Here is a 26,593-nt window from a genome sequence, read left to right as displayed (position 1 = left end):
TTTACAAATGCTAGGCATTTTTATTGTAAACTCCCAGTATGTGTGATGATTATTTAATAAGCTTGGATAATGTATACAGATAGTTCATCTGAGTGAATTAGGCCTTGCGACCATCTTTTTCTTTTTTTTTTTAAAAGATTTTATTTATTTATTTGAGAGAGAGAGAATGAGAGACAGAGAGCAGGAGAGGGAGGAGGGTAAGAGGGAGAAGCAGACTCCCCGCTGAGCAGGGAGCCCGATGCGGGACTCGATCCCGGGACTCCAGGGTCATGACCTGAGCCGAAGGCAGTCACTTAACCAACTGAGCCACCCAGGCGCCCCATCTTTTTCTTAATTTTTAAGTTAATTCAGCAAAATATGTGTGGGAGGAAAAGGGGTTAGCAAGATTTTCTGTATAATTGCAATAATATATTTATACAGATTATATGGAACTTTTTGTTTCAAAGCAGTTTTATATCCATATCTCATGATTTCATGCTGTGAAAATCAAATGTGAAGGGTGATTATTTACTTATTTTAAGAATGGAGATTGTTTTTCTCTCAGAGGAGAGGTGCCTCCTTCATATCCCCTGTAAAATCTACCCTAGTTTCCAATTGGACTTTGATCCCTATCCTGGCCCTGTGCCCTAGTGTGGACACAACTCTACACCTATCTTTTTGACTGAAGAATAGAAACAGGTTTTAGCAGTTCAGCCACTAAGTGACAGTATGATCTTCATTCTCATCTGTGTGAATATCAGTTTTGTCCATCTAAAAAATGATCGTTTAACATGATGTGATGAGCACAGGTTGTTATAGGCAACTGATGAATTATTGAACACTACATCTGAAACTAATGATGTACTATATGTTGGCTAATTGAATTTAAATAAAAAAGAAAACAACAAAAAAAGACAAAAAACAAAAAATAATTAAAAATGATCATTTAGTTGATGACACCTCGGTAATGCTGTAAACTCCTGAGTGTGCAATGGGGGAAGCTAACCTTGGAGAGCTGAGCATGTAGGGGAAAAAAGATAATTTAAGAAGTTTCAGCTGAAATTTACTGCTACTATAAGTACAAATTAGAATTTGTTTTTCTTCTTATCTATGACATGAAGGAGTAGGGTATGGACAATATTATGATGACCAAACTAACCAGCACATTTTCATTCACCTCTTATTGTGGCTAAGTTCTCTTTCCTGTGGAGTCAGTGCTATCTAGCTAGCCATTTGGTGCAGACAGAATTACTGGTAACAGAAATAAATAGGAATAAGGTGTTTTCAAAAAATATATATATTAAAGATGTCAATAGTAACAGCCTCACAATCCAAATGCTTAGTAGATATTCACTTGCATTGAATGCTTAATTTTTAGTGACATAATTAAATTTTATTTAGTACAGTGACAAAAAACTATCTCATATATGCTATATGAGTATAAAATGGACTGGATAAAGCTAGAGATAAATATAATTATTTTCTAGCACTACAATTCTCAGTGATCCTAATTATATATATGTGATAGCTTCTAATTCAATTAAGATCAGCTATATTCCACATTAGCATGTCTGTTAAAATCCATGCATTGTACTAGAAAAAAAAGCATTAACTTAGTAATATCAATTTAACTAGTTTTAGCTTATTTAACATTGACACCAAAAGTGTTATAGAGGAAGAATCTTTGGATAATTTTGTTCCTTACATAATTCCCCAGAACTGTAAAGACTTCTTGCAACCTTCTGCTCTTTTCTTTGCACTCTCAGTGACAGCCAAAATTCATCATAAGTTCTTCTTTACATGTGCATTTAGAGGGCATCACTTATTACTATTGTTTGAAAGTCAACTTTACAGACTCTCAAAAAAGAAATCACTTGTCCCTACCTAGCCACAGTCTCTCATTTGACAACTTGGAAAGTCACAATTCACTGTAAATGTCCAAGTGTTCTACCAGAAAAGAAGGTTGTAAAGGCTTCACCATTGATCTTATTCCATCTTGAACTGATTTTTACTGGTGTATACGTATTTTTTTTTTTTAAGATTTATTTATTTATATGAGTGAGAGAGAGTGTGTGTGAGTGGAGAGAGGGGCAGATGGAGAGTATTTTCAAGCAGACTCCCCCCTGAGCATGGAGCCAGTTGTGGGCCTCAGTCCTACAATCCATAAGATCATCACCCGAGCCAAAGCCCAGTACTTAACTAAGTGAGCCACTCAGGTGCCCCTGTATGGTTGTTTTCATCTTTTATAGCCGAATGGTCAAAAGAGCAGACTAGAATGATGTTCAGTATAACTCAAGACTACAATGATGGTCAATATAAATCAAGACTGCTCAGTCTTGATTTGAGCTTATTAAGGATAAATAACATCATTGTGGATAGAAATATTTTGGGTATCCAGTGTTTATCTTTTCTGGCTTAGGAATGACATTGCACAAATTACAAATCAGCTACTTTTCTGGATTTTGGTTTGTCTTATTTGAAAATACAAGATTTCTATCTCATAAAGAAATAACAGTTCCAAACTAGTTTTGTACACTCTGGGAATCTGGACACATTTACTCCTATCCCATCAGTATTGCCTTAAAAGAAGTCTCGCCCTACACGCTCATGTAACACAACTTACTGTTAAATAATTTGCTTCTTAGAACCAAATGGAGTATCCAAAGGTTATTGTGTCCATTTTTCCCCTTATTATATTTAAAAAATATTTCAACTATACAAAATATGTAATATATATGTAAATTATAAAGTATAATAATATAAATGTCAGTGAACCCACCATGCAACTCAAGAACATTATCAAAAACTTGCATCTATTTTTGTGCCCATCCATTTTCCTATACTTCTGCCTCCCCACCAAAGGTAAATACTCCCCCAAATTTTGTGTTTAACTTGTCTTTTTACACTGCTTATTTGAAAAGAAATATTTATTTTTAGAAACAACTTATATAAAAATTATGTAATAACATATTTATAGAAAAACTGCCTATAAATCAACATTGTATATATTGTATCTTAGTCTCTGAATTCTATTATAAACCCAGAGCATCAGGCTCATTAAAAACTTAAAATGTGCAGTAAATTCTTTTAAAAGACACATCTCAATTAAAAAAACATTCTGATGAAAATATTAATCTGCTCTGATTTTCTTTAGAATTATATTACTGCATACATTAAATAGTATGATGAACTCATGTGCTAATACATTTAATATTTTCAGACCAGCTAAGCAGATTATTAATTTCTAAAACAGTCCTTAGAAATTGTAGCACATTATTCTTTTGATATCACAGTCATCGCCTTACAGAATTTATAACCTAAGACTTCTTTCTGATGGCTTGTCATTGTCACACTCCATATGTTGGTTAATGGATTCATTTGAGGGGAATTGTGGATAAAATGGCAGTGATTTAGCTAAGGAATATTACAATGGAATATAATACAACCATAAAAAGAATGAGATCTTGCCATTTGTGGCAACATGGATGAACCTAGAGGGTATTATGCTAAGTGAAATAAGTCAGACTGAGAAAAACAAATACCATATGATTTCACTCATATGTAGAATCTAAAAAAAAAACAACAACAACAAATGAATAAACAAATAAACAGAAAGCAGAATCAGAGCTATAAAAATAACAAACTAATGGTTGTGGGAGGGATGGGCAAAATGTGTGAAGGAGAAAGAGAGATAGAAGCTTCTAGTAATGGAATAAATAAATCATGGGAATAAAAGGCACAGCATAAGGAAAAAAAGAACAACCTTTGCTAAAATTTTCTAAAGTCTTAAAAAGACATTGGTGCTTTGTAAACACACCATAATGTGTTTCTAATTGTTTATCAACTGAGGCTGTTTAAACTGGAGCATCTTACTCTCCTACCGGGGAAATTAAAGGAATTCTGAACTCTTTTTTTTAAGATTTTATTTATTTATTTGAGGGGGGGAGGAGCAGAGGGAGAAGAACAAGCAGACTCTGCCGAGTGTGGAGCGCAACACAGGGCCCAATCCCTTGACCCTGAGATCACGACCTGAGCCAAAACCAAGAGTCAGATGCTAAACCAACTGAGCCACTCAGGAGCCTCTTGAACTCTTTTGTAAATTGAAGATTCAGTATTTGATTTATTTATTCTTAAATTCATAGTTTTGCCCACAGTTCAATCTCACTAACTTGTGTCAATGGGGAGATAGTAAGTCTGAAATAGAGACCACAGTGACCAACAGAACTTTCTGTAATGATGAAAATTATTTTCCATGCTGTCCAATATGATAACCACTATTCACATGTGACTAATATAACACTTGAAATGTGGCTAGTGTGATTGAGGAATTTAATTATTAATTTTATTTATTTAAATAATTTAAATAGCAACATTTGGCTAATGGCTACCATTTTGGGCAGCTCAGATAGAAACCATCAAAAGGTTAATTTGGTGATATTCAAGAAATAAGGATATAACCATAAAGAGTTATCCTACTAGACACGTTTGCCTGAGTTGATAAGCATTTATAATTTGTATACTGTTTTGACATAAATAATTTTAGGCTAGTTTCTTATGTGAGTGAAACAAATCAAAATTGAGGAAGTGTTTATTTTCTTGATACATCATTTTTGTAATGTGGGGAGAAATCCATCACCCTACACTCTATTAGTACAGTTACATATTCTAAATCTTTTTAAAAATCTATTAGTACAGATTTATTGTTTTCTCACAAGGACTAACAATAGAGAGGCACACAGTGATATGATTTTTTATTAAACACAAGAAATAATAAGAATAATTTCAATGACAAAATAGAGGAAAAACTATCAATCAAAATACCAGACATCAAAATATTTATTTCCTATGATAGCATCTTAACTAAATACCTGGTATAGCCATTTCTGTGTTTAGGAAAAGGGATCTTAGAATTAAGTTAATCAGTGCCTAAACATTTTTTGTGGTTAATTTTTTACTGAGTTGTCATTTTCATTTAGGAAGCATAATAATAATGACCTTAATATGAATATGTAAATTTCATCCATGAAAATATTGGTTTTGCCAGTCTCTAAAGATCCATTAGAGCTCGTTTGTAAAGCAGGCCCTACCTTTTCATTGAAAACTCTCAAAACGAATGCTATTTGCAGACTGTTTCCTAAAATTAAAAGAGAAGCTTCTTTTCTTTGGTTCTTGGCTTCTAATCATGTAAAAAAGAAAACATTGCCATTCTGTCCTAAACACTGGACCACAATTAAGGAAAAATAGGCTTTAAATCCTCAGTGTACCGAGGTTGTAAACAGTAGCCTGACATCAACTGAAAACAAGGAAATAGGGTGTAGGGTGGATTATTCCTAAAGTATAGCATGTGCAGTAGCCCTGTGTGATGTGGACATTAAAAGACCATGTTAAAACAACTTTACCAAACAACTAACTCAGTTATCAGAAGTGAAAAGTGAATTCTCAAGTTTTAGAAAGTACAAGAGCTTTGGGAAGTGTGTATTTGTCATTATGGTTAATTTGCACATACCTCGCTGAAGAAAAGGCCAGGGGAGATAGGCTGAGAACACAGCTGTACAGACGGCTCAACTAATTGCCTCTCCATCCTCAACCTCATTTATCTTCATTTCTTCCCAATTATACCAAATTATCAATAGTCTCTGTTGTATCAGAGTCTTAATCCCCTTTATTCAGGCAACATTAGATAGTGGCAGATGAATTCTTGGAGGGAGTCAGAGTAAATAGCCATGAAATGCCACCTCTGGCAGATGGCACTGTTCACAAGAAATGTGACAAAACATTTGGAATTTGTAACGGGGCATTGGTATGTGGATGCAAGCTGTTAATATTTTTTTAAAGATAATCAAGGTGGTACATAGTAAAAGTGTAACGCATATTTTAAAGAAAAAATACAAAGGTGCAGGTGTTCACATCTCAAAAGATTAATACATTTTTAGATAGTATATTCCCACTGAGCACTGTAGCCAGGAAATCCTTTCATGCCATGATATTTTATGATAATAAATGTCCTATTTTCATTTGAAGCAAGGGGCACACATTCTGTATTCAAAGATATAATATCATTTATTTTTCTTTCCTGTCAAAAACAGACTGTGCAATATTTATTGTGTCTATCTCCAAACTGAAAATATGCTTTAAAATTGGAAAACAAAGAGAACATCAAAAAAAAAAAAAAAATAACATGTCAATGAGAAAACAGTGTTTTAAAACATTTAACTTCTTTATTTGGGAAAAATAAGACTGAATAAAAGCCATTTTTGCATTATTTACAAAATATCAGTAATAGAAATCTAAAAAAATTCTTTTCATTTGATCATTTGTTGATTTGCCAAAATAATTACATAACAAGTATATTTTTATGAATTTAATCTTCAGAAGCATATGATCTATAGATATTATTACAAAGATGCAATCGGTGAAATAAACAAAAAATGAATAACAACCTTTAAATGAAATATAAAATAATAAAATAGGCCACTTTAGTGTATCTTATTATCAAGCCAAAGATATTTTAACAAGAGCTAGTGGATTTATCTTTGACCTTTTCTATGACACAGCCCTGCTTAGGGGGTGGGTATCTCTGTCATATACACATTAGATGCTGAATTCAATGGAATGACCACAAATTTGATCCCTTTGGTCAGTGACAGAGAAGGTGAAAAGTTGACAAAACTATAAAGCTGCCTGCTTCCATGGCATTCCAAGGTGCCAGATCTCTATGTCCTTTTATCTTTTTCTTCTTAGGCTACTCCTGGGTAACTGTATCTTATATCATAATCTATCTCCTACACTGTCCTAACCAAAGTACATCCCAGAAATATTCCTTCTCATCTCAGTTTCTTCAATAGGTTAAATTTTGCATATTTACTTTGTAAAATGTATCTAGACTGCATGAAGTAAACATTTATGAATTGAATTAATCAATTGAGCTTGGAAAATAATAATATCTAGCTTTTTCTTCCCAAACATACTCTTGAGGCTCCTTAATTTGAACCCCATATTCCGAGTCTACTTTGTATTGTGCACCATTATGTTGGGCCAGTTTAGGAAATTTGTGTGAAAGCATAGCATAAATTGTTCCCACACTGATGTATCAACAGTTCATCCCACTTTTAGAGTTTGGATTTGTACTGTTTTCTGTTCTACAAGCCGGGAAAAAACATATTATTACTGTTGACAGCTTAATGCAAAAAAATATTATAGACAAATCCAAACATTTAAGATGTCAATAGTATTACAATGTTAATAACTCTGGAGCTACTATAATTTTATAAAACTTTGAAAAGTTACTATTAAAATATAACATAAATACTTTGCTTTCAGTGTGAGGCATAGGTGATATTTTTTTCTATATGTATTCATTATGCCAGATTGTCAACTTGGAAACAAAAGTTTGTAAATTGGCCAAAAGTACCAGACATCTTTTGCTACCTTTAAAGTCTGCACTGCCAGCCCTAAAAAAACTGAGCTGTGTGGCGTGTCAGTGCAGATTTAACCTTTCATCCTTATAGGAATGAGTCTGAGCTTAATAGTGGTTATGTGTTGGGATTTAGTAGGCTGAGAACAATAAGCAGAGAATCCCATTGTAAGTATAAATTGAATTATGCAACTGAACAGGCAAAATCGACTCATTTGTTTAAATTCTATTCCTCTTTTCTGAGCATACCATACATACCATGAAGAGACCAATTCAAATAATTAAATAATGTAAAAAATTCAATTTTAATTAAAAATTCCAAACATTAAACACTATTATTTTTAAGATCAATTTTGTACATCCATATATTGCTGAATTTTGAAAATGAGTATTGAAACATAACTAAAAGGTTCTAAAACTTTTTTAACTATTGCACTGCTCCTGATAAAATAAAACTTATTAAAGACAGCTAAGGATCATCTAGCTCTTATTGCAGAATATATAATCTTGGTCAAGTGAGATCACAGGGGCAAAGCTCATGGACTGACTAGCGAGGAAAATAGCTTGGATTGAATTATCTGGCTTTTAAACTGGTTGTGAAAGCAATTTTGTAAATTCAGAGAGTGTCTTGCGTGATATCCACGTTGTGGTAGTAAGCCTATAGCTTGACTCCTTGGAGGGCATTATTAATTTGGATGTGGAAAACTTTCATTTGTTAGAAGAAATCTGTCCTGCTACTTTCTGGTCCTCCCAGGTTCTGACCTTACCAGGGGCCAAAAAAAGAGAAGAGGGAGATAAATCCTATCTGTGAATTTGTCTTATTGGCGCCTTTTCCCCCAGCTGTCTTCCAAGTATTATTTTTACTGTTAAGAAAATTTTTTTAAAAATGTGAAATGTAATGTTTTTACAGCAACAATATGAAATATATTTTATAAGTAATAAAATGGTATATTATCTCAAAAAAAATTGCCTGATATATATATTACTATATATATGTATATATAGTAAAAAATTGTAGTTAAATGATTAACATTAAGTATTTTTACACAATATTTTATTTCTTTCTTTGAAAAATGTATTCAAAGGAATAATTTGGAGTCCAACTATCAGACACATTTTTTTTTTTTTTTTACTATCCTGCCTATGGTTCATTGAACTGCCATTTGGAGAGCAAATAAAAAGTCTTTCTCCTTGATCACTTAAAAATTTAGTGGATATCTTAGCTATATTCATCATTATTTTATTTTAAAAATCTTAGTGGTTTTCCCAAGTAAATTTATTTTAATTATTTAATTCATAGTGATTCATTTCTCTTGGTTTTAAAACAGGATATTTCTTTATCTAGGACTCAGTTCATAGACAGTTGAGATCATATGTTTCACACTCAAATCTGTATGTATGTCTGACTTCATTCCATTCATGCTTTATATGATTTTTATGAATTTGTTTCTTTATGATATGGTAAATGTATAATATAAAAAGAATGCAGCTATGAAAAGGATTTTTTTTTTAAATCTATCTATAGCACTATCTATATAGTTCTCTCTACTTAAGGTATTTTTATTGTATTTTGAATTAGATATATTTTCATAACTTTAAGCTCATGGATTTTAGCATCTTTTTCTGAAGATGAAAGAAGTGTTTTAACAGCTATATTGGACGCAGTAATGCTGCCTTATCCACCTGAATGATTTTTTTCAACTGTGGCATTAGGCCTTATATGGGCTATCCTATTTTCTTTCTTTCTTTCTTTCTTTTTTTGTATATATCTTTTATTGGGAATCTGCAGAGTTACAAATCCTTGTGGAAATATTTCATTGAATTTATAAGAAATGTAATTGTTTATAGGGAAAAGTTAAGGTTGTTCTACTCTAAAGAGTGAGAACTAGGACCATCATTCCCTAAGGACACTTACATGAAATTTCAAGTGATAGGTTATTATAACACATTCTAATTTGTAAAGGGATTCAAGTAGATTTAACAAACCTGAAACATTATAAAATAACTACCCGAGTTCTTTTTTCCATTCAAAATTCTTGTTCTTATAAATAATATTTAAGAATATTCATAATAAACTTGTCTTAAAAATAATTCTGTTTCTGTTGTTAGGTAAATCATAGAGATTTTTTTCCCCTTACTAAACTTACAAGTAAACAAATAAGACTAAGCAAAATGTAGAGCATAAGCTTTTCCAGTTTGATTAATCTAAATGCTCATAAATAGAAGGACTTAAATTACAAATATCAAAGATATACTGGATCTGAATGAAACTTCCCACAATGGCAATATTCTATGCTATTTTTTTTATTATGTTATGTTAATCATCATATATTGCTTCATTAGTTTTTGATGTAGTGTTCCATGATTCATTGTTTGTGTAAAACACCCAGTGCTCCATTCAGTACGTGCCCTCTTTAATACCCATCACTGGGCTAACACATCCCCCCACGCCCCTCCCCTCTAAAACTCTCAGTTTGTTTCTCAGAGTCCATAGTCTTTCATGGTTCGTCTCCCCCTCCGATTTCCCTCCCTTCATTTTTCCTTTAATACTATCGTCGTCTTCTTTTTTTTTTTTTTAACATATAATGTATTACTAGTTTCAGAGGTACAGGTCTGTGATTTGACAGTCTTACACAACTCACAGTGCTCACCATAGCACATAACCTCCCCAGTGTCTATCACCCAGGCACCCCAACCCTCCCACCCCCCACCACCACAGCAACCTTCAGTTTGTTTCCTGAGATTAAGAATTCGTCATATCAGTAGGATCATATGATACATGACTTTCTCTGATTGACTTATTTTGCTCAGCATAATACCCTCCAGTTCCATCGAAGTCATTGCAAATGGCAAGATTTCATTCCTTTTGATGGCTGCATATTATTCCATTGTATATATATACCACTTTTTCTTTATCCATTCATCTGTTGTTGGACATCTTGGCTCTTTCCATAGTTTGGCTATTGTGGACATTGCTGATAGAAACATCGGGGTGCACATACCCCTTCGGATCACTACATTTGTATCTTTGGGGTAGATACCCGTAGTGCAATTGCTGGGTTGTATGGTAGCTCTATTTTCAACTTTTTGAGGAACCTCCACACTGTTTTCCAGAGTGGCTGCACCAGCTTGCATTCCTACCAACAGTGTAGGAGGGTTCCCCATTCTCTGCATCCCCGCCAACATCTGTTGTTTCCTGACTTGTTAATTTTAGCCATTCTGACTGGTGTGAGGTGGAATCTCATTGAGGTTTTGATTGGATTTCCCTGATGCCAAGCGATGTTGAGCACTTTTTCATGTCTCTGTTGGCCATGTTGATGTCTTCTTTGGAAAAATGTCTGTACATGTCTTTTGCCCATTTCTTGATTGGATCATTTGTTCCTTGGGTGTTGAGTGTAATAAGTTCTTTATAGATTTTGGGTACTAGCCCTTTATCTGATATGTCATTTGCAAATATCTTCTCCCATTCTGTCGGTTGTCTTTTGGTTTTGTTGACTGTTTCTTTTGCTGTGCAAAAGCTTTTTATCTTGATGAAGTCCCAATAGTTCATTTTTGCCCTTGCTTCCCTTGCCTTTGGCAATGTGTCTAGGAAGAAGTTGCTGCGGCTGAGGTCGAAGAGGTTGCTGCCTGTGTTCTCCTATAGGATATTGATGGACTCCTCTCTCACATTTAGGTCTTTCAACCATTGTGAGTCTATTTTTGTGTGTGGTGTAAGGAAGTGGTCCAGTTTCATTCTTCTGCATGTGGCTGTCCAATTTTCCCAACACCATTTGTTGAAGAGACTGTCTTTTTTCCATTGGACATTCTTTCCTGCTTTGTCAAAGATTAGTTGACCATAGAGTTGAGGGTCCATTTCTGGGCTCTCTCTTCTGTTCCATTGATCTATGTGTCTGTTTTTGTGCCAGTACCATACTGTCTTGATGATTACAGCACTGTATTAGAGCTTGAAGTCCGGAATTGTGATGCCACCAGCTTTGCTTTTCTTTTTCAACATTCCTCTGGCTATTCTGGGTCTTTTCTGGTTCCATACACATTTTAGGATTATTTGTTCCATTTCTTTGAAAAAAGTGGATGGTATTTTCATAGGGATTGCATTGAATGTGTAGATTGCTCTAGGTAGCATTGACATCTTCACAATATTTGTTCTTCCAATCCATGAGCACAGAACGTTTTTCCATTTCTTTGTGTCTTCCTCAATTTCTTTCATGAGTATTTTATAGTTTTCTGAGTACAGATTCTTTGCCTCTTTGGTTAGATTTATTCCTAGGTACCTTATGATTTGGGGTGCAATTGTAAATGGGATCGACTCCTTAATTTCTCTTTCTTCTGTCTTGTTGTTGGTGAATAGGAATGCCACTGATTTCTGTGCATTGATTTTATATCCTGCCACTTTACTGAATTCCTGTATGAGTTTTAGCAGTTTTGGGGTGGAGTCTTTTGGGTTTTCCACATAAAGTATCCTATCATCTGCAAGGAGTGAGAGTTTGACTTCTTCTTTGACAATTCAGATGGCTTTTATTTCTTTTTGTTGTCTGATTGCTGTGGCTAGGACTTCTAATACTATGTTGAATAGCAGTGGTGATAGTGGACATCCCTGCCGCATTCCTGCCCTTAGGGGGAAAGCTCTCAGTTTTTCCCCATTCAGAATGATCTTCGCTCTGGGTTTTCCATAGATGGCTTTTATGATATTGAGTTATGTACTCTCTATCCCTACAATCTGAAGAGTTTTGATCAAGAAAGGATGCTGTACTTTGTCAAATGCTTTTTCTGCATCTATTGAGAGGATCATATGGTTCTTGTTCTTTCTTTTATTAATGTATTCTATCACATTTATTGATTTGTGGATGTTGAACCAACCTTGCAGCCCAGGGTAAATCCCACTTGGTCATGGTGAATAATCCTTTTAATGTACTGTTGGATCTTATTGGCTAGTATTTTGTGAGAATTTTTGCATCCATGTTCATCAAGGATATTGGTCTGTAATTCTTCTTTTGATGGGGGTCTTTGTTTTTGGGATCAAGGTAATGGTGGCCTCATAAAACGAATTTGGAAGTTTTCCTTTCATTTCTATTTTTTGGAACAGTTTCAGAAGAATACATATTAATTCTTCTTTAAATGTTGGTAGAATTCCCCTGGGACGCCATTTGGCCCTGGGCTTTTGTTTGTTGGGAGATTTTTGATGACTGCTTCAATTTCCTTAGTGGTTATAGGTCTGTTCAGGTTTTCTATTTCTTCCTGGTTCAGTTTTGGTAGTTGATACATCTCTAGGAATGCATCCATTTCTTCCACATTATCTAATTTGCTGGCATATAGCTGCTCATAATATGTTCTTATAATTGTTTGTATTTCTTTGGTGTTGGTTGTGATCTCTCCTCTTTCATTCATGATTTTATTTATTTGGGTCCTTTCTCTTTTCTTTTTGATAAGTTTGGCCAGGGGTTTATCAGTCTTGTTAATTCTTTCAAGAACCAGCTCCCAGTTTGGTTGATCTGTTCTACTGTTCTTTTGGTTTCTATTTCATTGATTTCTTCTCTGATCTTTATTATTTCTCTTCTCCTGCTGGGTTTGGGCTTTATTTGCTGTTCTTTCTCCAGCTCCTTTAGCTGTAGGGTTAGGTTGTGTATTTGAGACCTTCCTTGTTTCTTGAAAAAGGCTTGTATTGCTATATACTTTCCTCTTAGGAATGCCTTTGCTGTATTCCAAAGTTTTTCAACAGTTCCATTTTCATTTTCATTTGTTTCCATGAATTTTTTAAATTCTTCTTTAATTTCCTGGTTGACCCATTCAGTCTTTAGTAGGATGCTCTTTAACCTCCATGTATTTGAGTTCTTTCCGACTTTCCTCTTGTGATTGAGTTCTAATTTCAAAGCGTTGTGGTCTGAAAATATTCAGGGAATGATCCCAGTCTTTTGGTACTGGTTGAGACCTGATTTGCAACCTAGGATGTGATGAATTCTGGAGAATGTTCCATGGGCACTAGAGAAGAATGTGTATTCTGTTGCTTTGGGATGGAATGTTCTGAATATATCTGTGAAGTCCATTTGGTCCAGTGTGTCATTTAAAGTCTTTATTTCCTTGTTGATCTTTTGCTTAGAAGATCTGTCCATTTCAGTGAGGGGGGTGTTAAAGTCCCCCACTATTATTGTATTGTTGTCACTGTGTTTCTTTGCTTTTCTTATTAATTGGATTATATAATTGGCTGCTCCCATGTTACGGGCATAGATATTTACAATTGTTAGATCTTCTTGTTGGATAGACCCTTTAAGTATGATTTGGTGAATTTAATGCCATTGTATTGCCTGTAAGGTTAATGTTACTGTGTGTTATCTGTGTTCCTTTCTGGTCTATGTTACTTTTAGGCTCTCTCTTTGCTTAGAGGACCCCTTTCAATGTATCTTGTAGGGCTGGTTTCGTGTTTGCAAATTCCTTTAGTTTTTGTTTGTCCTGGAAGCTTTTTCTCTCTCCTTCTATTTTCAATGACAGCCTAGCTGAATATAGTATTCTTGGCTGCATATTTTTCTCATTTAGTGCTCTGAATATATCATGGCAGTCCTTTCTGGCCTGCCAGGTCTCTGTGGATAGGTCTGTTGCCAGTCTAATGTTTCTACCATTTTAGGTTACAGATCTCTTGTCCCGAGCTGCTTTCAGGATTTTCTCTTTGTCTCTGAGACTCGTACGTTTTACTATTAGATGTCAGGGTGTTGACCTATTTTTATTGATTTTGAGGGGGTGTTCTCTGTGCCTCCTGGAATTTAATGCCTGTTTCCTTCCCCAAATTAGGGAAGTTCTCTGCTATAATTTGCTCCAATATACCTTCTGCCCCTCTCTCTCTTTCTTCTTCTTCTGGGATCCCAATTATTCTAATACAGTTTCATCTTATGGTATCACTTATCTCTCGAATTCTGCCCTCGTGATCCAGTAGTTGTTTATCTCTCTTTTTCTTAGCTTCTTTATTTTCCATCATTTGGTCTTCTATATCACTAATTCACTCTTCTGCCTCATTTATTCTAGCAGTTGGAGCCTCCTTTTTTGATTGCACCTCATTAATAGCCTTTTTGATTTTGACTTGGTTAGTTTAGTTCTTTTATTTCTCCAGAAAGAGTTTCTCTAATAACTCCCATGCTTTTTTCAAGCCCAGCTAGTATCTTTAAAATCGTCATTCTGAACTCTAGTTCCAACATCTTACTTATGTCCCTATTGATTAAGTCCCTGGCAGTGGGTACTGCCTCTTGTTCTTTTTTTTTGAGGTGATTTTTTTCCGTCCTGTCATTTTGTGCAGAGGAGAATAGATGAATGAGAGAACAAAATGCTAACAGGGTAACAACAACCCCAGAAAAACACTAAACAAATCAGAAGAGACCTGAAACCGGGGGAAAAGAAAGGGAAAGAAAGAAAAAATAAAAAAGAAAAAGAAGAAGTTAAAAGCAATAACAACAACAAACAAACAAACAAAAAACCAGAAAATGTCAAATATAATCAGGCTGGTGCATAGATCAGTGCCACACACTAGATTTTGGGTGTATTTGGTCTGTTAGAAGAAAGTGCCTCCCAAAATTCAAAAGAAAGAAAAACTTACATATGTACAAAATAATGGTAAATATGATGAGGGATGGAATATGATTGTAAAGATGAAAATTATAAAAGATTTTATAAAAGGAATTGATAAGATAAGAAGTTGGTTGAAAAAAGAAGAAGAGGATTTAAAAAAAGAAAGGGAGAGAATGTGATAGGGCAGGAGAGTAGAACAAAGCCATACACTGGTGATTTAGGATATATTTTGGTCTGTTCAAAGAAACTGTATCCCAAAATTTTAAAGAGAGAACAACTTATATATATACCAAAAATAAGGTTAACTAGTATGAGGGGATAGAATATGACTCTAAAAATGAAAAATAAAAAAGATTTTTATAAAGGGATTGATAAGATGTTGGTTGAAAAAGGGAAAAAGAAAAATTTAAAAAAAAGAACGAAGAAAAAGAAAAAAAAGAAAGTTAAAAAAATTAACTTTGAAGGACTAAAGAATCATGGGGAAAAAACCATGAATTCTATGTGCAGTATTCCCCACGTTCTGGAGTTCTGCCATTCTCATTGATTGGTAAACTTGGTCTTGGCTGGCTGTTTTTACTGATCTTCTGAGGGAGGGGCCTGTTACAGTGGTTCTCAAATATCTTTGCCGGAGGTGGAATTGCCCCGCCCTTGTCTCAGGCCGGGCTAAGTAATCTGCTCAGGTTTGCTCTCGGGAGCTTTTGTTCCCTGCAAGCTTTCCGTATAGCTTTGGAGGACGAGAGTTAAAATGGTGGCCTCCCAGGGCGCCTGGGTGGCTCAGTCCGTTAAGCGTCTGCCTTCGGCTCAGGTCATCATCCCAGGGTCCTGGGATCGATCCCCGCATCGGGCTCCCTGCTCAGCGGGAAACCTGCTTCTCCATCTCCCACTCCCCCTGCTTGTGTTCCTTCTCTTGCTGTCTCTCTCTCTGTCAAATAAATAAATAAAATCTTAAAAAAAATAAAAATAAAAAAATAAAATGGTGGCCTCCCAATCTCCACCCTGGAGGAGCCGAGAACTCGGAGCCCCACTCCTCAGTGAGCCCCTAGAGAAAAGCAGTCAATCACTCTCATCTCCCAAGTCTCTGGCCACACTCCATGCTCACCCGGCCTATGACCGAGTGTTTCTATCTCTGGCTCATGACCCCATGTGGAGTCTCCAAACCCAGCAGATTCCTGTGGTGTGCTCCTGCACTGCTCCTCCCGGGGGAGGAAGGGGAGTCTCCCCGGATCTGCCACTTGTTGGGTCCCTGCTGGAAGTGCAGTGGCCTGACTGTGCCACAGATCACAGTTTATGGCAACCCTGAGCTGAGAGATCACTCCTCGGCTCTGTCTTTGCAGCCAGGTCCCCTGCTCCAATACCTGGGAGCTCTGCCACACTCAGGCACCCCTGGTCTTTCAGTAACCCTGAGGGTCCTGAGACCACACTGTCCTAGCAAGTGTTCCACCCCCTGCTTAGCCACTGGAGCTTCGTCCCTCAGCAGAACCGACTTCTAAAATTTCCGATTTTGTGCTCCGCTGCTCTATCACTTGCCGGTAGTGGCTGACAGAGGCCCCCTCCCCCGCCGTCTATCTTCCCAAATATCACCTTGGATTCACTTCTCCGCATGTCCTACCTTCCAGAAAGTGGTCGCTTTTCCATTCAGGGAGTTGCTGCTATTCTTTTCTTCGATCTCCTGTTGAGGTTTTAGGTGTTCAGAATGGTTTGATCCCTATCTAGCTTTATTCCTGGGACCAGAGGAAATTTAGGTCTCCTACTCCTCTGCCATCTTGCTCCTCCCCTCCAGATTTTTTCTTTTGGTTGACTTATAGTTTCGTAGCGTTGTGGTCAGAAAAGACATATGCTATGGTTTCAATCATTTGAATGTGTTGAGGATTGTTTTGTGGCCTAATATGTGTTCTCTTCTGGAGAATGTTCATGGGCACTTGAAAAAATGTGTATTCTGCCGTTTTAGGATGGAATGCTCTGAATATATCTGTTCAATCCATCTGTCCAGTGACATTTTTTCTTTGTTAATTTTCTGTTGGGATGATCTGTCCCTTGATATGAGTGGGGTGTTAAAGTCCCATAGTATTATTGTATTATTATTGATTAGTTCTTTATGTTTGTTATTAACTCTTTTATGCATGGGTTGCTACTATGTCGGTGCATAAATATTTACAATTGTTAGATTTTCTTGTTGGATTGTCCCGTTTTTACTATATAGTGTCCTCCTTTGTCTCATGTTATAGTTTTTGTTTTTACATCTAAAATGAGTCTCTGGTAGGCAGCACATATATCCTCTTGCTTTTTTTAATCCATTATGACATCCTATGCCTTTTTATTGGAGCATTTATCCCATTTCTATTCAAAGTAATTATTGATAGATACATGTTTATTGTCATTTTAATATTTGTTTTGCCATTGTTTCTGAAGATTTTCTCTGATCCTTTCTTCTTTCTTTGTTATGTGGTTAGCTGATTTTCATTAGTAATATATTTGCATTTCTTTCTCTTTATTCTTTGCATATTATTAGTGGTTTTTGTTATATGGTTATCATTAAGTTTGTATTTAACCTCTTCTACATATAGGAGTCTATTTTAAGTTGATGGTCATTCAAGTTAAAATCCATTCTTTATCCTCTCCTCCCCATGTTTTAGGTGTATGTTGTTATATTTTATATATTTTTTATTTTGTGAGTTCCTTAACTGGTTTTTTACATAATATTCATTTTTACTACTTTTGTGTTTCCTAGCTTTACACTGTCACTTTTGGTCTCTCCTTTCTACTCAGTCCCCTTTAATATTTCTTGCAGGTCTGGTTTAGTGCTCATGAATTCCTTTAGTTTTTGTTTGTCTGGGAAACTATCTATCCTTCTATTCTGAATGATAACCTTGCTGAATAGAGTATTCTTGGCTGCAGATTTTTCCCATTCAGCACACTGACTATATCACGCCCCTCCCTTCTGGCTTGCCAAGTTTCTACTGAAAAATCTCCTGCTAGCCTTATGGGCTTTCCCTTGTAAGTTACTGTCTTCATTTGTCTTGCTATTTTGCTATATTTTTCCAATTTAATTACAATATGTCTTGGTGTGGGGTCTGCTTTTGTTGATTTTGTTGGGAGTTCTCTGCTTCCTCGATCTGGATGTCTGTTTCCTTCCCCAGATTAGGGAATTTTCAGCTATTGTTTCTTCAAATAAATTTTCTGCCCCCTTTGCTCTCTCTTCTTCTGGTATTCCTATAATATGAATGCTATTATATTTGATGGAGTCACTGAGTTCCTTAAATCTGTTCTCATTTTGTATAATGCTTTTTTTGTCTCTTTTGTTCAGTTGGTTACTTTCTATTGCTCTGTCTCTATGTCATTAATTCATTCCTCTCCTTTGTCCAGCTGCCATTCACTCCAGGAAATATGTTTTTCATTTTGTTTATTGAGCCCTTTATCTCTGCTATGTTATTCCTGATCTCTGTGTTAAGGTCTCACTCATGTTTTCCACACTTTTCTCAAGTTCAGTGAGTATTCTTATGATCATTGCTTTAAATTCTCAGACATGATATTTAAATCTGTTTCACTTAGATATCTGGCCATGCCTTATCTTGTTCTTTCATTTGGGATAAATTTCTCTGTCTCATCATTTAGTTTGTTTCTCTGTTTATCTGTGTTAAGGAAGGCAATTATGGAGGTGCCTGGGTGGCTCAGTCATTAAACATCTGCCTTTGGCTGAGGTCATGATCCCAGGGTCCAGGTATTGGGCCCCACGTTGGGCTCCCTGCTCCATGGGAGGCCTACTTATCCCTCTCCCACTCCCCCTGCTTGTGTTCCCTCTCTCGCTGTATTTCTCTGTTAAATAAATAAATAAAATCTTTTTTTTTTTTTTAAAGAAAGGCAATTATGTCTGCTGCTCTTGAAAGTAGAGACTTTATGAAGAAGAGGTCCTGGAATGCCCCACAGTGCAGTGTCCCCTGTTCACCAGAATATGACACTTCAGGAGAGTATCATATGCATGTTGCTTATGTCCTGCTCTTGTGTCTGAATCAATTTTCTTTCCAGTGCAATCATCTGCACAGACTCTCTGCCTATTGTGGGCTGTGCTTTCTCTCTGTATGTTAGTGGGACCCAGGAAGTCCAACTTTGAGAGGGCATGCCTGCTGGGGAATTTGGGATTGAGGCAGCATTGTTAGAAAAAAATTGTGCTGAGCTTTTAGTCCTATGCTGATATCCCCAAGCACTGTGACTGCTGGGGTCTGTACACCAGTGTGGCTGTGGGTTTGAGGGTGGGCAATGAGCTTGGCAATGGCTGGATGCACCTGGGCATGGTGCATTGATGTGGGTTGGTGCTGCAAGTTGTTTGGCATAGCACATTGTGGCAGCTGTGTACCTGGCAGCTGCATGTGATGCATGTGCAGCTTAACAAAAATTTCTGTGAGCCTAGAGCTGAAGTTAGCAGGCTTGGACTGGGTGAGTCCTCAAGAGAATTCATGGGCATGGTGCATTGCTAGTGTGTTAGGTAGAAAGTGTCTATGTTGCTCAGCCACCCACAGGTGGCCCTTTGTTTATGCTAGGGGGCAGGTGAGGTGAATGGTGCCTGCCAGCTCCCTCATTTTCAAAGAAGTCCCCCAACACACTCCAAAATCAGTATGAACAGATCTGTCTCCCATTTGCCCCCAGTGTTGTGTAAATTACTCTTTTTATGTTGCCTTTTTGTGCAGGCTGCTGTGCCTTTAAGGGTGGTGACCCTGCTATCATTCACCCTCCCAGGGAGCCCAATGCTGAGTCAGCTGACTTTTAAAGCTCCAGGGTCCAAGTCCCACTGGTTGTACAAACTCATGGGATTCAGCCCTTCTGGTTTTCAAAGCCAAACTTTATGGGGGTTAATCTTCCCCATGTGAGCTACCTGGTATGAGGGCCCATTTCCCTGCCTTCTCCCTGCAAGCAGCTCCCTCTATTTTGCAGGCAGCCTTCCTCCACCTTTCTGACTGTCCTAAACTTTCAGATGCAACTTCTTCTCTGTATTTAGTTGTGGAGTTTGTTCTATCAGTCTTTGAATCACTCTCTGGCTTATTGACTTGGATATGGATGATACCTAGTTGTAAACATGGGACTGGGTTAGCTCAGGATTTTCCTCCTTTGCCATCTTTCCATTATCACATCAGATTTGCTGCACTTCCTGCATTATCTTTCTCTACTTAGGACTATGTTGGTTTAGGTTTATAATTAACACAAATCTTCTTGAAGTAAAGGTGAAGGCTTTGATGAGACTTCTCTATCTTCCCTAAGCCATGGCCTACTTGGTTTCTTAGACATGCTTTGTTGAAATGCTACCCAGTTTTTCTCCTCTTTACCAGAGCAATTACCTAACAAAATGAGTATGATCTGGTTCAGTAAAGTGTGCATACTCTAGTGTTATGGGCTGAATTGTGTCTCTCCAACATTCATATGTTGAAGCACTAACTCTCAATACCTCAGAATGTGACCATTTTGGGAGCTACCATCTTTAAAAATGTTTAAGTCAAAATGAGGCCATTAGAGTGGGCCTTAATCCAATCTGACTGGTGTTCTTTTTAGAAGAAATTTTTACATACAAAGAGGTACCAGAGATGTGTGCACAGAGAAGAAAGACCATATAATGACACAAGAAGAGAGGCCTCAGGAGAATCCACACCTGCGGACATTTTGGTCTTGGACTTCTGCCTTCAAAACTGTGTGAATATAAATTTGTGTTATTTAACTGATCATTCTGTATTGTCTTAGTCCTTTTAGGCTGCCATAGCAAAAACAACATAATAAAAATATCATAGACTGGTAGATTCAGTGTATGTTGAGGACCCACTTTCTGGTTCATAGATAGCTATATTCTCACTGTGACCTCCCATGGCATAAGGGATCTCAGGAGTTCTTTGGGGTCTATTTTATGAAGGCATTTATCCCATTCATGACCTCTTAAAGGCCTGACCTACAAATACGATTACATTGGAGATTAAGATTTAACACATGAGGGGCACCTGGGTGGCTCAGTCGGTTAAGTGTCTGACTCTTAATTTTGGCTCAGGTCATGATCTCAGGGTCATGAGATGGAGCCCCACATTGGGCTCCATGTTGGACATGAAGCCTGCTTAAGATTCTCTCTATCTATCTCCCTCTGCCCCTCTCCAATGCTCATGCATGCTCTCTCTCTCTCTCTCTCTTAAAAAAAAAAAAGAAAAGATTTAACTAATGAATTTTGGGGAACACAGCATTCTGTCTATAATATATCATATTTTTTATGGTACCCCTAGGACACTAATATATTTAGAGATAGATAGATAGATAGATAGATAGATAGATAGATAGATAGATGATAGATAGATAGATGATAGATAGATAGATGACAGAAAAAGGCAAGCGGATATCCAAGCCCTCCACACAGTGGTAAAAAAAAAAAAAAAAAAGTTTGGCCCTAGATTAGATTGGTAAAAATAATTTTTTAGCTTTAAGGGCAGTGGATGTTAAAATCAGATGTACTAAATAAGCAAAGGGGAAGAGAGAGGTAGGGAGGGAGAGAGAGAGAAAAAGCAAGAAACAGACTCTCAGTTATAGAGACCAAACTGATCATTACCAGAGAGGAGGTGGGTAGGAGAAAGAGGGAAATAGGGGATAGGGATTAAAGATACACTTACCATGATGAAAATGAAATAAAATGAAAATAAAATAAAATAAAATAATAAATGGTATATTAGGTATTATTCTAATGTTTTATACATTACATATTTCAAATTATCAAGGTGTCCTACACTCCTTGGTCAGTCACTTCATCTACAGTTGCCTTCAGAGTGCAGGGTAATTTCTTATAGTTATATTCAGTGAAGATGGGAATAGCTGGTAACCACCCTCCTCCTATCATTTTTAACATAGCAGTTAAAAAGAAGAGAGCTGTTGGAAAACATTCATCTAAAACTCTCAACAAAGCATACATAAAACACCTTGGAATCCTTTAGTAAGATTTTAAAAAATATTTCTATTCAAGTTTATTTGAAATATGTGCTCATCACAAGAGCACTCCTTAATCCCCATCACTTATTTAACCTATGCTTCCACCCCTGTCCCCTCTGGTAACCACCAATTTGTTGTCTATAAATAAAAGTCTCTTTCTTGGTCTGTCTCTCTTTTTTTTCCCCATTGCTCATTTGTTTTCTTTCTTAAATTCCACATATGAGTGAAATCATATGGTATTTGTCTTTCTCTGACTCATTTTGCTTAACATTATACTCTCTAGCTCCATCCCCGTCATGACAAATGGCAAGATTTCATTCCTTTTGATGGCTGAATAATATTTCATGTGTGTGTGTGTGTGTGTGTGTGTGTATACCACATCTTCTTTATCCATTCATCAATGACAGTTGAGCTGTTTCCATAATTTGGCTATTGTAGATAATGCTGCTATAAACATCAGGTACATGTATCGCTTTGAAATAGTGTTTTTGTATTCTTTGGGGTAAATACCCCATAGTCTTTCCTAGATTATAGGGTAGTTCTATTTTTAATTTTTTGAGGAAACTTCATACTGTTTTCCACAGTGGCTGCCCCAATTTGCAGTCCTACCAACAGTGCAAGAGAATTCATTTTTATCCACATCCTCACCAACACTTATAATTTCCTGTTTTTTTATTTTAGCCATTCTGACAGGTATGTGGTGAAATCTCATTGTGGTTTTGATTTGCATTTCCCTGATGATGAGTGATGGTGAGCATCTTTTTATGTGTCTATTGGCCAAATGAATGTCTTCTTTGGAGGAATGTCTATTCTTGTCTTTTGCCTATTTTTTAATTGCATTATTTGCATAATTTGATTTTTAGGTATTGAGTTGTAACATACCCTTTAATATTAAATGTGGATTAAAGATTTTTAGTTTATAAAATATTGACATAATGTTAGTTCTAACATTGCTGTATGCTGTTGCTGCTGTGATTGTACAATGCCATATTAATATCAATGATATAATATAGTGCCTTCTAAATGTACCTTTCTTGGTCAATGTTTTGCTCATCATTTTATAATGTACACTTCTGGAATGGTAAGGTAATTCATATCTTGGCCATAGTGTTAAAAAGATAGAGAAGTTCTGTTTTTGCTCAGCAATTGGTCTTTCAGATTTTTCCACTTTCTAGTATTAATCATGTTTATTGGCCCAATGTTATTATAAAGAATTGACAGTGTTGCAATGTGGTTTCTTCAGTTATTAAAATTTCTCCCTTCACCTCACCATTCCTGTTCATTACAGCATTATAATTTCTTATTGATTTTAATTGTAATTTCAGATTTCTTAATGCAAAATTATGTCAATGCATCAACATATATTACCTCCCTGCTCCTAGGCAGGAACTATACAACAGCAAATATCTGGATGAAAAGAGAGAAAAATTGGTGCAATCAGAATAGTGTGGTTTTCTTTTTTTAAGATTTTATTTATTTATTTGACAGAGAGAGACACAGCGAGAGAGGGAACACAAGCAGGGGGAGTGGGAGAGGGAGAAGCAGGCTTCCCGCTGAGCAGGGAGCCTGATGCGGGGCTCGAACCCAGGACCCTGGGATCATGACCTGAGCTGAAGGCAGACACTTAATGACTGAGCCACCCAGGCGCCACAGAATAGTGTGGTTTTCAATGAATATACCAAGCTTCAACATGGTCAAGAGAATGTTTTCTGGTCCATTAAGCCAATCTATCATATTCAACCTAATTTCCTACCTTCTAAGCTTCCATGCATGTAAACTGAATGGTTTATATAAAAAACAGAACAATTTAGCTACCTATTTCTTCCCCATTTGATTGGAAAAGCTTTGTTCATATAGGCAAGGCTGGGTACCCCTCAGGCTTTATATACACTGCTAAAGAATCTGGTGTTTTTTGTTTGTTTTGTTTGTTAGTTGGTTGGTTTTTTTGTTTTGTTTTGTTTTGTTGTGTGTGTGTGTGTGTGTGTGTGTGTGTGCGCGCGTGTGTTGTTTGTTTTGTTTTGCATTGTTTTGGTCTAGAACTCCCCTAGTTGGAAATTAGCCAAGCCTCTCACCTTAGGATTAAAGATTGACTTCAGCCACAAGGGGGTTTGAGTCCTGAAGAGGAGATAGATTCCCAGAGTTGGGGTAAGAGTAGATGAATGCATAAAAAGGTTAAAAAAGATGGGATGCCTGTGTGGCTCAGTCAGTTAAACATCTGCCTTTGGCTCAGGTCATGATCCCGGGATCCTGGGTTCAAGCCCCACACCAGGCTCCCTGCTTAGCAGAGAGCCTACTTCTCCCTCTCTCTCTGCTACTCCCCCTGCTTGTACTATCTCTCTGTCAAGTAAGTAAATACAATCTTTTAAAAAAAGAAACCTCTCAGAGATTCTAGCAGACAGTTTGCTTAAATAAATTTTAAATCTTCAGAGAGAATGCCAATTGACCCTGAAAACATTTCTGTAAAAAGTCTATAACTCTACAAATAGCTTTTGCAAATGTGGTGCATGAAAGCAAAGGTATAAAGAAAATGTTCAACCCCTTTGGCCCAGAAATTCCACTCCAGGGAATTAATTGATTCTAAGGAAAATGTTCAAATGAATGCTGTTGTTACTGTGTAATTCAGAATAGTGACAAATTTACAGCAAACTCAAAATCCAATGTTTAATAAATTATAGTACAATAACTCAGTGGACTGCTATATAGCCTTTACATGTAGCCATTACATATTTACTTTGAAAATGTGATACCTGAAGCAACATGGCAGAGTGTTTCAGAAGTAAAAATTGGTATCCATATGAGCAAAGCACCGGAAAGATCTCAAAGAAGTGAAAATGTTTATGATGTTGAATGTTAAGAATATGAACATGTGATTTCTATCTTTTTTTATAAATGAGTAAATGCACATATTTTACAGAGTGTCCAAGATTCCCAGACCCATACCCCTTCACAAAACAGAGTCAGTGTTTTAGGGAACATATGAGATAGAGTAATCCATGTGGAGATGGTAATATCACATTTCCAGAAAGGGAATGGGAGCAGGACCACTGACCGCTGAATGAATGAATGGACCACATCAAGCAAATAGATGGGGCAGACCACACAGCCATTTTCTTTTCTTTTTTTTTTCAAATTTTATTTAAATTCTAGTCAGTTAAAATATAGTATAATATTGGTTTCAGGAGTAAAATTTACTGATTCATCAATTACATATAACACCCAGCTTATCACATGTGCCCTCCTTTATTCCCATCACCTATTTAACCCAACACCCACCCACCACATTCCATCAACCCTCAGTTTGTTCTCTATCATTAAGAGTCTCTGATTCTTAATGGTTTGTTTCCCTCTCTTTTTTTCCCTCTTCCCGTATGTTCATATAATTTCTTTCTTAAATTCCACATATGAATGAAATCTTATGGTATTTATCTTTCTCTGACTGACTTATTTGCTTAAGATAATATACTCTAGTTCATTCATGTCACTGCAAATGGCAAGACTTCATTCTTTTTGATGGCTGAGTAATATTCCATAGTATATATATCCCACATCTACTTTATCCATTCATCAGACGATGGACATTTGGGCTTTTTCCATAATTTTGCTATTGTTGATAGTGCTGCTATAAACATTGGGGTGCAGGCACCCCTTTGAGTTATTATTTTTGTATCCCTTGGATAAATACCTAGTAATGCAATTGCTGGGTCATAGGGTGGTTCTATTTTTAACATTTTGAGGAACCTCCCTACTGTTTTCCAGAGTGGCTGCACCAGTTTGCATTCCCACCAACAGTACAGGAGGGTTCCCCTTTCTCCACATCCTTGCCAGCACCTGTTATTTCTTGTGTTGTTGATTTTAGCCCTTCTGACACTGTGAGGTGGTAACTCATCATGGTTTTGATTTATATTTCCCTGATGATGAGTGAGGTTGAGCATTTTTTCATGTGTCTATTAGCCCTCCATATGTCTTCTACGGAGAAATGTCTATTCATGTTTTCTGCCCATTTCTTAACTGGATTATTTATTTTGGGGGTGTTGACATTGATAAATTATTTATAGATTTTGGATTCTGGCCCTTTATCAGATACGCCATTTACAAATATCTTCTCCCATTTTGTAGGTTGCCTTTTAGTTTTGTTGATCATTTCCTTTGCTGTCCAAAGGTATTTATTTTGATAAGTCCCAATAGTTCATTTTTACTTTTGTTTCCCTTGTGTTCTGTGTTGTGTCTAGTAAGAGATTGCTACAGCCCATGTCAAACAGGTTGCTGCCTATGTTCTCTAGAATTTTGATAGATTCCTGTCTCACATTTAAGTCTTTCATCCATATTGAATTTATTTTTGTGTATGGTGTAAGAAAGTGGTCCAGTTTCATTCTTTTGCATGAGGGTCTCCAGTATTTCCAAGACCATTTGTTGAAGAGACTGTCTTTTTCCCTTTGTATATTTGTTCCTGCTTTGTCAAAATGAGTTGACCATATAGTTGTGGGCCCATTTCTGGGTTCTCCATTCTGTTCCATTGATCTACGTGTCTGCTTTTGTGCCAGTACCATAGTGTCTTCATAACTACAGCTTTGTAATACAGCTTGAAATCCAGAATAAGATGCCTCCAGGTTTGCTGTTCTTTTTCAGGATTGCTTTGGCTATTCGGGGATTTTTGTGGTTCCATACAAATTTTAGGATTGTTTTTTCTAGCTCTGAAAAATGTTGGTGTTA

General features: G+C 36.4%; 1 protein-coding gene and 1 non-coding gene across 2 annotated transcripts in view; both read left to right on the top strand.

Annotated features, from left to right (window-relative positions):
• Window positions 1–26,593, top strand: part of LOC116623158 (dachshund homolog 2) — a 259,182-nt gene that overhangs the window by 49,459 nt on the left and 183,130 nt on the right. The gene's annotated exons all lie outside the window — the stretch shown is intronic.
• Window positions 925–1,005, top strand: LOC116623183. The gene has a single exon (XR_004297692.1). It is a non-coding gene; the product is annotated as a small nucleolar RNA SNORD55/SNORD39 (small nucleolar RNA).

This window comes from Phoca vitulina, unplaced genomic scaffold (assembly GCF_004348235.1).
Source record: "Phoca vitulina isolate PV1807 unplaced genomic scaffold, GSC_HSeal_1.0 scaffold57, whole genome shotgun sequence".
NCBI lineage: Eukaryota > Metazoa > Chordata > Mammalia > Carnivora > Phocidae > Phoca > Phoca vitulina.
This window is presented reverse-complemented; position numbering and strand designations above follow the sequence as displayed.